Here is an 11,263-nt window from a genome sequence, read left to right on the forward strand (position 1 = left end):
ATGTGTATGATGTTTCCTTTTCCCCCTCTCCCTCCAACAGGTGAGTTCTCTTCAGGGTTGGGGCGTGTCTTGTCTGTATTGTCGGCACCAGCTCACAGTCAGCACTGGTGGGTCCTTAGCCAGCATTCACTCCCTCCTCCTCCTCCTGTTTGAGGGAGACACCTTCTGAGCTGAGACAGCGGGCCAACCTGAGCCATGTCATCAGATACCTGCCTTCTCTTTCGCATTACTGTCTTACTCCCCAGGCTCAGCTTCTCTTAGTGTTGCGTGTGTTTGTGTCTGTGTTTCTTAGGTGTCGAGGAATCCTATGCAAAGTGAAGGCTGCTTTGCTGTTCTCAAGTCTGTCCAGGATAATTCAGCATCTGCCATAGAACTGCTGGATTTCTCTGTAAGAGCTTCTCACAAACTGTACCTCTTGTTGAATAGTCCTGTGAGGTGTTATTTCTGTTTAAGGAAGCAAGTGGGATTAGAGAAACAGAGGTCCCTGCCCAGATACATAGTGTGGTCAAGTCCAAATTCTAGCCCCAGGCCTGAATGTAGGTCATTATACCACTCTGGCTCCATTATGCACCCCGGATGGGGGTACTTCTGTGATCTACTCCGCAGGCACCCCTGGCTTCTCCTTTAACAGAGAGAGAGAGAGAGAGAGGAGAGAGAGGAGAGAGAGGAGAGGGAGAGAGGAGAGAGGGGAGAGAGGGAGAGAGGGAGAGAGGGGAGAGAGGGGAGAGAGAAGGAGGAGAGAGAGAGAGAGAGAGGAGAGAGAGAGAGGCTCAGCAGCATGATGCTCACTGCTTGCTGGAGTTTAGATTTGCGGGTTCAGCCCTTGTAAAGTGATCCGCCTCCCAACCTGGCCTTACTGCCTGCAGGTGGTTCATGGGGCTGGAAAATCTGCTTGTGTGGCCGAAGGAGGTTAGGTTCCCTTTTCATTCAGTTCCACCTTCTTAACGGGGGAGGGGGGGGGTTTGGGGAGGACCCTGACATTTTTCCAAGGCAGTTAAACTTGAAGAGAATCCCCAGATGCAAATTATTAAAAGAAAGATACCAATTATTCTAACCCTGCTTTATTTCAACCCAGATTTGTGTCTTTCCAGAGATGTGTTTTTATAGTTCTGATCCCTCAGGTCTAAAACAATTGATGTGTAGCATCCTTACTGTGTCCTTCCATCTGCCTAGTCTCTACAACTCCAAAGCCAGAGACTTGTGCCCTTGACCAGTTTCCTTCTGCTTTAAGAATTCCTGTCGGCACTGAATTTGAATATTCTTTTTCAAAAAAAGATTTACTTACTATAGGGGCAGTGTAAAGGGCAGGACTGGACACGGTGCAGGTTTTCTGATCCCATGCAGACCGGGTAAAGGAGGAGTCAGAGTCCTCAGTGGTTTTTTTGCAGGTCTTTTATTGGGGTTCACCAGGCATATGGCAGGAAGGGGTGCTGGCAGGCCTCCCAGCCCCCAGCAAGTCTTCACTCTATCTGAGCTCTCTGGAGTTCGTTCGGCTGCTTCTCGGCTTCTCTTTCGGCTTCGGCTTCTTTCTCAGCTTCTTGGCTTCTACTGGCGTCCCTGTGACGCCGCCCTTAAAAGCACAGTCTTAGCCCAGGTGAATCCCATCTACCTATGCCCACACCCTATTCCAGGTGCCCGCCATCAGGCATGCATTCAGGACAAGGATCCATTATCTATCCTGATGGCGGAAGGGCAGAAAAGCCTGACATTTTCTTTACCCTACAGGCAGGAATGGCCATGGAGCAGGTTTTCTATGATTCCGTGCAGATGGGTGATGGAGGAAAGAGTCCTGGAGCCCTCAGTGGCTTTTGCAGGCTTTTATTGGATTACCAGGTACACGGCAGGCAGGGGCACTGGGGGGCCGGGAGGCTGACAGGCCTCCCTGCCCCCAGCAAGTGCTCACTCTATCTGGGCTCTCTGGCGTTCTCTGGTGGCCTTGTTCTCGTGGTGCTTCTGCTTCTGCTTCTCTGCTTCTTGCTGGCGTCCCTGTGACCCTGCCCTTAAAAGCCCAGTCTTAGCCCAGGTGAATCCCATCTACCTATGTCCACACCCTACTCCAGGGGCCGCCATCAGGCATGCATTCAAGACTACAAGGATCCGTCATCTATCCTGATGGCGGAGGGCAGAAAAGCCTGATACTTTTTACCTTACCCTACAGTCCACCCCCCAGGGTTTTTGACAGACAGTCTATACAAGTGTAGGCTAAGGTAAAAGTATCAGGCTTTTCTGCCCTCCCTCCACTAGGATAGAATACTGAACCCTGCAGTCCCGAATGCATGCCTGATGGCGGGCACCTGGAATAGTGTGGGCATATGTAGATGGAATTCACCTGGGCTAAGACTGGGCTTTTACGGGTGGTGTCACAGGGATGCCAGAAGAAGCAGCGAAGCAGGAACGAAAGCAGAGAACCACGAGAGAATAAATGGCCACGAGAGAACGCTGGAGAGCCCAGAGAGAGTGAGGACTTGCTGCCTGCCAGCCTCCCGGCCCCCTGGCACCCCTGCCTGTGGTGTGCCTGGTAAATCCCAATAAAAGCCTGCAAAAGCCACTGAGGGCTCCAGGACTTCTCCTTTACCCAGACTGCTGGATCAGAAAACCTGCACTGTGTCCGTTCCTGCCCTTCACAACAAGTCATATACGTTTCTCTTGGCAATAGAACACTGCAGCCATGACCCACAAAAGCAAATGAAATATATAACAAAATACAACAGAACACAAGTAAGTCCAGGCAGGCGCAACACATGCAAAAGATAATTATTGGCACCAGCAGATGATCCACCACTTCTGCTGCCAAAGGCACTATTCATACGAGGGAGGGGAACCACTCACAGCATCTGCCGTAACACATCAGGAGCCGTCAGGTTTCCTGTCCTTCTCTGGCTGTGGTCTCGGCCACAAGCCACACACCGCATCCACCCCAGGATGCACTAGCTCTGGGATTGGCGATTGTGTACTGTTGGGGTAAACGCCAACCCTCAGGGTTTCTGTCTGTGGTTGCTCCAACATTTGGCTTTCATAGCCACCCATGCAACACGCAGACCCCTGCACTGCCAACCCGCTGCACAAGCACATGGGTCGGGGATCCACACTCCACATGCGGCCTCTCTTGGGTCCCCCCTCTTTGGCTTGGGCTCCATCCCAAGCCACATTCCCCACCTGTCCCCTAAGGACGGGTTCCTCAGCTCCTCACCCTCACTCAAGAACGAGCAGGGCATCACCCACAGGTGATTTTACGAGACTCACTGGCCTTCCTCAGCTTACTTAGTGCTTAACAGCCTCTCAGGGCTTCCCAAACTTAGCATCAGTACCAGTTTTTGCCTTCCCAGTTGGCTTTTCTCCTCTGTCTCGCTGCTGGGCAGTACACAGGCCTGCTTTTGGCCATCAAGGCCTACTGGCCACCCCCAGATTCCCATCTCCTGGGGTTTACAAATGAAACTGTTCCACCCCCAGGGTCCCAAAACATATCAACCTGCAAGGTCCTCTGCCTTCTGGCGGGATTGTCAGTCCAACTCCATTAGTCCAAGTCCATCAGGCCTCTCCCTGCATCAGCACTGGGGAGCTCCAAATTCTGGTCCTTTCTTTCCCCGATGATTCTGCTGCCTCAGGGGTCTTTGGCTGGTCCTCTTGGGCCATCTCCTTCATGCGAGGTCTCGGACCTTGTCCATCTGTAGTTACCGGACCTTGTCCATCTCCTGTGCCACCACGACGCCTCCAGCATTGTCACAGGCTCTCAGTCTGCTCCAGAGGTCCCTTCTGAGGTCTTCACAGGTCTCCATACCCATCTGCATGGATCATACTGCTGACTACCCCAATTGTAGGGGCAGGAATGGCCACGGAGCAGGTTTTCTATGATCCCATGCAGATGGGGTAAAGAAGGAAAGAGTCCTGGAGCCCTCAGTGGCTTTTGCAGGCTTTTATTGGGATTACCAGGTACACGGCAGGCAGGGGCACTGGGGGCCCTGCCCCCAGCAAGTGCTCACTCTATCTGGGCTCTCCGGCGTTCTCTGGTGGCCTTGTTCTCGTGGTTCTTCTGCTTCTGCTTCTCTGCTTCTTTCTCGGCTTCTCTGCTTCTTGCTGGCATCCCTGTGACACCGCCCTTAAAAGCCCAGTCTTAGCCCAGGCGAATCCCATCTACATCTGCCCACACCCTATTCCAGGTGCCCGCCATCAGGCATGCATTCGGGACCACAGGGTTCCGTCATCTATCCTACTAGCGGGAGGGCAGAAAAGCCTGAAACTTTTTACCTTATTCTACACTTATTTATACAAGAACCGGGGTACAGGCCAGAGGTGCAGGAGGGTGAGAGGATTCACCAGAGACAGAGTGGGGAGCAGAACAGGCAGACTGACTGAAACACTCTGCTGAGGGGAGAAGCGGATAAGACAGGAGAGGTCTGCCGCGCCATGTGGGTTTCTCCCTGGCCGGCCGACATCGAACCCGCACTGCAGAGGCTGCGGACAGCTTCACAGCACTGCGCTCAGCCCGCTGCACCACCAGGGAGGCCCCTGAATTCGAACATTCTTAAAAAACAAGAAATGGAATGGCATATCGTAATGCCAGCAAAGCACAGAGCAGGTTTTGGATGATACAGGCAGACAGGTAAAGGAGGAGTCCTGGAGCCCTCGATGGCTTTTTCAGGCTTTTAATAATCTTTCTACCCCATCTGTAGTGAGGCAACAGGTGCAGGGCTGGCAGGGAGGCCTGGGGGCCAGAAGGCTGGCTGACTTCCTCGCCCCGGCGAATCTTCGCTCTTTCTGGGCTCTCTGGTGTTCTCTTGTGGTCTGTCCGCTGGTCTCTGCTGTACTCCACTGCACAGTTCTCTGCCGCCTTTGCCTCTGCTGCCGCCCTTATATGCTCAGGCCCCAGGCTCAGATGTGCCCACTCATGCGTGCGCACACCACGCTCGAGGGTCTGCCTTCAGGCGTGCGTGTAAGACCACAGTTGTCGCTCATCGATGCTAGTGGCGGGAGGGCGGAAAAACCCTGATCGCTTCCATTTACTCTACACATATGAGATTGTCCTGCCAAAAGACATACTTATTCAATACAACGTATGGTTATCATCAGAAACTTAGTGTAATGAGAACACCACAGAGTTTGGAATGAGACAGGCCTGGGTCCAAATTCTAGTCAGCATGGGATTCTGATTAGAGATCAACACTAGGCAAGATGCAATTTTCTGTTTACTTATTCCTTCACTGCTGTCATTAGTCTAATCTGATGCTCACAGATTTTATCCTCAGTTTTTAGGGAAATACTTCTGAATCCTTACACTTGATGCGAAATTATTCCCGGGACTCAGTCTTGTCTTTATGTGAAACAAGGCTAATACCTACCACTCGGGGTCAGGCCTGTGCAGAGGAAGACTCAATGAGTACTAGGTCTTTATCCCCAAGCCTTTATTTTTGATTTTTATTGAGAAATATCTATGCCAAAAAAGAGCAGATAGATTGAGTAGAGTTCAGTGAATTTCTGCCAGCAGCATGTAACGTACATAACCAACCCCCCGATCAAGAAATAGAACAGGACCCTCCAAGTCCCCCTTGAGTCCCTTTCCTTCTCCATTTGAATGACTTGGGGAATAATGAGATTGTCATCCACAGGAAAGAAGTCACCTTAAGGTCTTCGAGCTCTTGTGTGCTGTAGGTAAAACACGTCAAGTTCTCAGAAAGGGATAACGCATTGCTTTGTGCTGGGTTTCTCCTCAGAATATCCACGTGAACAGAGAGTTTGATGACCTTGCTAGTTCCACGAAGGTAATTCTCCCAGCACTTTGCATAAAGACTGCTGCTCATAGAGTGGAATACAAAAAAGAGTTGCTGCCAGTGTCTGACCCTAAATGACTACGGAGTATGGCTTCCTCATCTCCCATCAGTCACTTCAGCTCTCATGCTGAGGATTCTGGCCGTTCAGATGCCTTATTGCCCCTTGAGTCTGAATTGAGTCTCCTGTCAACCAGGTGGTAAGTCCTGTGGAGCCAACCTTCACCGTGACTTGATACCCTGTGGCCCCTGCACTAATTGGGACCTTCCTTTACCTTCACTCAACACAGACTCATATTATGTGCTGCAAATTGTGCTGGGCAGTGTGTCAAAGGTGCCCAAACAACCTTTTTCCCTGGTGCTCTACCTTGGAAGGCAATTGAAATGTAAGGAGGTATGCAACTGATATGCCCAAATTCAACGTACAGAATGCATGCTGACACAACTTTTTGGGAAGGCAATTTATTATTATGCACGCTAAACTGCCGGTGCCCTCTGTTCCAATGGTCTGATTAATCTCATCTAAGAAATAACTAGAGATGGATACAAGGATTAGTGCCCAAAGATGTTCATTGAAATGCTGTTTACAACCATGGAAACTGGAAATGGTCTAAATGTCCAATAATAGGGGATTGGCTAGCTAAGAGGTGGAACTCTGGAAATAGTAAAACCCCAGCATGTTTTTACTAATGTTACTAAATGTTCAAATGACATTTAACAATTTATGAAAACGTACACGATTAATGCTAAGTGAGAAAGTCAGGATAAAAGTCTCGCATGGTTTGTCTGGAAATCTTCAAAGGCTTAAACATAGGGTTACCCTATGGCCCAGCAATTCCATTCCTATGGAAACGAAAATATTTGGTCCACACAAAAACTTCTTCACAAATGTTCATAGCAGTATTTTTCATAATATCCACAAGGTGAAATTGCCCACCACCTGATCTGTGGATAAAAAAAATATGGTATACCCATATAATGAAATATTATTTTGCAATAAAAGGTAGTGACATTTGGAGTGATGAATCTTCTAATTTGATTATGGTAATAGTTGCACAACTCTGTAAATATGCTAAAAATTGAATTGTATGCTTTAAATAGGTGAATTGTAAGGTATGTGAACCGCAAGTCAATAAAGTTATGTAAAAGAAAAAGGAAGGGATGGCAGGTGACACAACATGGATAAACTTTGGAAACATTATGTATGTGAGTGAAAGAAGTCAGTCACAAAGACCATCTTCTGGATCATTCCATGGGTATGAAATGTCCAAACCAGGAAAAATCTGCAGCGACAGAAAGTACAGTAGAGGTTGCCCAAGGCAACCTTGGGGGTTGGAGGGTTGACAACTGGAAGATACGGATTTCTTTGTGAGATCATAAAAATGTTTTAAAATTGGTTGTGATGATGGTTACCCAACTCTGACTATACTAAACGACATCGATTTGTACACCATCTTACATGGGTGAATTGGAAAACATGAATTATCTTGATAAAGCTGTTACCAAAAAGTCATATTATTGGATCCAAACTGTATTTTTAAGTGTGTGAATGTATATACACAGGGGAAAAAAAGGAGCGGAACCCCCAACTTATTGGCAATGTTTATTTCTAGGGGGTGGGTTTATGGGTTTTTTTCTTTATGTTTTTATGTATTTTCTACATTTTTTTACTTTGAGTGTTACTTTTATAATCAGAAAAATTAATAGTGTCACCAGACAAGGGAGCAGGCCCAGGGCCCCTAGTTCCGATCTCGTCCTCCAACAACACAGGCTGGCAAACCAGTCACTGTCTACTGCTCCACCCACTGGAAATCAGAGGGATGGACTTAGGGGCCATTTGAGACTCTGTGGTCAAGACTGAAAAGTGGATCTCACAGACATTGGTGAGGGCAGGCAAAGACTCAGCATTTATTGCTTAGTGAAAGAGCAAGGAAAGTTCTGGGGCGGGGGTGGCCTCTCTGGATGTGAAAGAGACTCTCCGAAGAGCCTGAGCTAGGGGTCTGCACAGGTTTGGGAGCTGGGGTGTTGTAATAGTGTAATCCCCAGGGAAAGGGAAGATTCCAGGTTCTCTGCCCCACCCTAAGGAAGGGCGGAGCTGGGCAAGGTGGTAAACTAGAAATGACTGGGGAAAGGGCTGGAGGAAAGAGAAGAAGCAGAGAGAGATGGAGAAAGAAAGCTGGAGGAAAGACATGTGAAGCCGTGCTTGCTTCTTGGCCTTGGACAGAGCCAGGGACTTGGTGACGTGAAAAGAGACACTTGAAAGAGACATGGGTGAGGCCTCCCCGGTGGCGCAGCGGTTGAGCGCTGGGTTGCGAAGCTGCCCGCAGCCTCTGCAGCGCCGGTTCGATCCCCGGCTGCTCCCCGGCCACCAGAGGAGGGTCCCACATGGCGCGCAGACCTCTCCTGCCGCCCGCTGCTCCCCTCAGCAGTGTACTTCGGTCCTTCTGCCTGCTCTGCTCCCCACTCTGGCTCTGGTGAATTCTCTCACCCTCCCATGCTTCTGACTGTACCCAGTGCTTGTATAAATAAATAAAAATAAATCTTAAAAAAAAAAAAAAAAGAGACATGGGTGAGGAACCCATGGGGGGACTGACAATGGCAGCCTTTATCTTGACTTGTATTTTGATTTTGCCCTTTTCCTTCCAGACTTTCCTGGTCCCTTCTGCCCCTTTTTCATGGCTCCCCCCCAGAAGGTGTTTTAGACTTATGGCAAACTTTCAGACCTCAGTGACCCTGCTTTGGGCCAACCCTGTTTGGCTGGACATTCACCCATGCAGGGATAGGTAACTGGATGTTTAAATGGAAACTATTTTAACTATATTCTTTCTCTTCTCTGCGCACAAATTGTCTATATTGCACACTAATTGTATTAAACGTTCTTTTTTTAATAATAATTTATTCTTTTTTTCCCCCAAGATCCACCTACTTATGCACACAAGAGCTAGGGTACAGGCCAGAGGTGTGGGGGTGAGAGGATTCACCAGAGACAGAGTAGGGAACAGAACAGGCAGACTGACTGAAACACCCTGCTGAGGGGAGCAGTGGGCAAGACAGGAGAGGTCTGCCCCACCATGTGTTTTCTCCCTGGCCGGCCGGAGTTCGAACTCATGCTGCAAAGGCTGCGGATTGCTTCACAGTGCGGTGCCCAACCCCTTGCCTCACCAGGGATGCCTAAAAGTTCTTTTCATTAAAGGTCTTACACACTAGAGTATCCTTTGTCTTGATGCAGCAGATGCAGAACCTATTTAGAGCAGGCAGGTTTGGGGATCCTGTGTTACCCCTCACTCTGCCAGATAAAAGTATAAGAACAGGGCCTCCCCGGTGGCGCAGCGGTTGAGCGCTGGGTTGTGAAGCTGGCCACGGCCTCTGCAGCGCCAGTTCGATCCCCGGCTGCTCCCCGGCCACCACAGGAGGGTCCCACATGGCGCGCAGACCTCTCCTGCCGCCCGCTGCTCCCCTCAGCGGTGTACTTAGGTCCTTCTGCCTGCTCTGCTCCCCGCTCTGGCTCTGGTAGGCTCTCTCACCCTCCCGCGCTTCTGACTGTACCCAGTGCATGTACAAACAAACAAACAAACAAATAAATAAATAAATAATAATAATAAAAAAAAGTATAAGAACAAAGGAATTCAATTTTATTGGCTGAGACAGCAAGGAGAGTGGACCTGGCTAACGTCCATTTGTTGTTGCTAGTAGGGAGCACCAATCTGCTGTAGCTTGGAGGTCTGCAGGAGGTCTGCATCTTCAAGGTGAACATTTCACAGAGGCCGTGTGCCCACAGCTCCAGTCTGAACTGGTCTGGTCTCAAGCTCTGGGATCCTCTTCTGAATCTGTAACTCCCTTTTCTTCTAATAGCAGTAAACTCAATAAGCTGTGAAAAGACCACCTAGAAATGGTTTTAAAAAACAATGAGCCAAGGATATTTATGGCAACAAGTGTGAGGCCTGGAGTCATCAGGTGTTTCGTCTCTTGTTTACAAGCCCATGGGAACAGAAAAATCTGGTTCTTGAGTTCTGTCCTATATGTGTCCTGGGACTCTTCTTGACTGACTAGTAATTAAAACCACAACATGATACAGGTAAGGTTACAATGATAAGTGCAAGGTATAGATAGAGCCCCGAGGAAGGAGGGTGCTATAGACTGAATTGTGTCAGTCCCCCAATTCATGCATTGAAATCCTAACCTCCAGGAGATATTGGAATCCTAACCTCCAGCATTTATTGATTAGTGAAAGAGCAAGGAAAGAAAGTTCTGGGGGGCCACTCTGGATGTGAAAGAGACTCTCTGAGGTGCTGGAGAGGGAATGATTAAGGTTGAATGAGGTCGTACAGGTGAGCTGGGATGGGATAGGACTCATAGCTTTATGAGAAGAGGCACCAGACAGCTTGCTCTTTCCACCCACGCCCCACATGAGGATACAAGAAGGAAACCCTCTGGAAGCCAGGAAGAGAGACCTCAATAGACATCGACCCTCACAGACCTTGAGCTGGTAACAGGGGCTAGGGAGGGGGAGGAGATCGGGTGAGACACTAAGCTGCTATAGTAGGGAATCTGCACATACGTGTTGTTTATGGCCTGTCTGTCCTGAGTGAATTTTCCAGCCCGAGGACACATCTGGAGGAGGGCAGGGGGCCAGTGCTCGCTGCAGACCAGCCTCAGCACGGCGGGACGAGCATGAGGCCAGGTGTCCAGGAGGGTAGTAAGGAGCTCCGGGGCCGGACATCACAATCTCCTGGCAGCAGTGAAGGCCTGCTTACTGCTGAACTGTCTTTGTTCAACTCACTAAAAGGCAGCTGGAAATGAAAGGTTAAGGCACTTTCTTTAGGGTGTGTAGCGGCAGGATGGGACACGGAGCAGCATCTCTATGATGGGAGCAGGCAGGCGAAGGAGAGTCCCAAGAGCCCTCAGTGGCTTTTTCAGGCTTTTATTGAGTTTACCAGGTACATGGCAGGCAGGGGGGCTGGCGGGCCTCCCAGCCCCCGGCAAATCGTCCCTCTTTCTGGGCTCTCCGGCGTTCTCTCGTGACCTCTGCTTCTCTGCTGGGGCTGCTCTCTCAGTTGTTCCTCTCTCTGGTTATTCTCTTTCTTCTCTCCTGGTGTCCCCGTGATGCCGCCCTTATAAGCCCAGTCTCTCAGCTCGGGTGTACCCATCTATTCATGCCCACACCCCACCTCAGGTGCCCTTCAGGCATGCATTCAGGACCACAGGGATCCATCATCCATCCAAATGGTGGGAGGACAGAAAAGCCTGATACTTTACTTACCCTATAGGGTGTTAGCCACCCCCCAATCTTCCAGATTGATGGCTACCTGATTAAAGCACACTTTAGAGCTCACTCTATTTCTGTCTCTTCTTCGTTGGCATTTAGTGGTGACAGGTGGCCCAAACTCTGATCTTCCGGTTACACTGGGACTTCTAGCCTCTAGAACTGTGAGAAAATACACTGTTGCTTAAGTCACCTGGTCTGTGGTCTTTTATTATGGCAAACAGCTGAGTACGAGGGA

Source organism: Talpa occidentalis, unplaced genomic scaffold (assembly GCF_014898055.3).
Source record: "Talpa occidentalis isolate TD23 unplaced genomic scaffold, MPIMG_talOcc4v2.1 talOcc4.8, whole genome shotgun sequence".
Classification (NCBI taxonomy): Eukaryota; Metazoa; Chordata; class Mammalia; order Eulipotyphla; family Talpidae; genus Talpa; species Talpa occidentalis.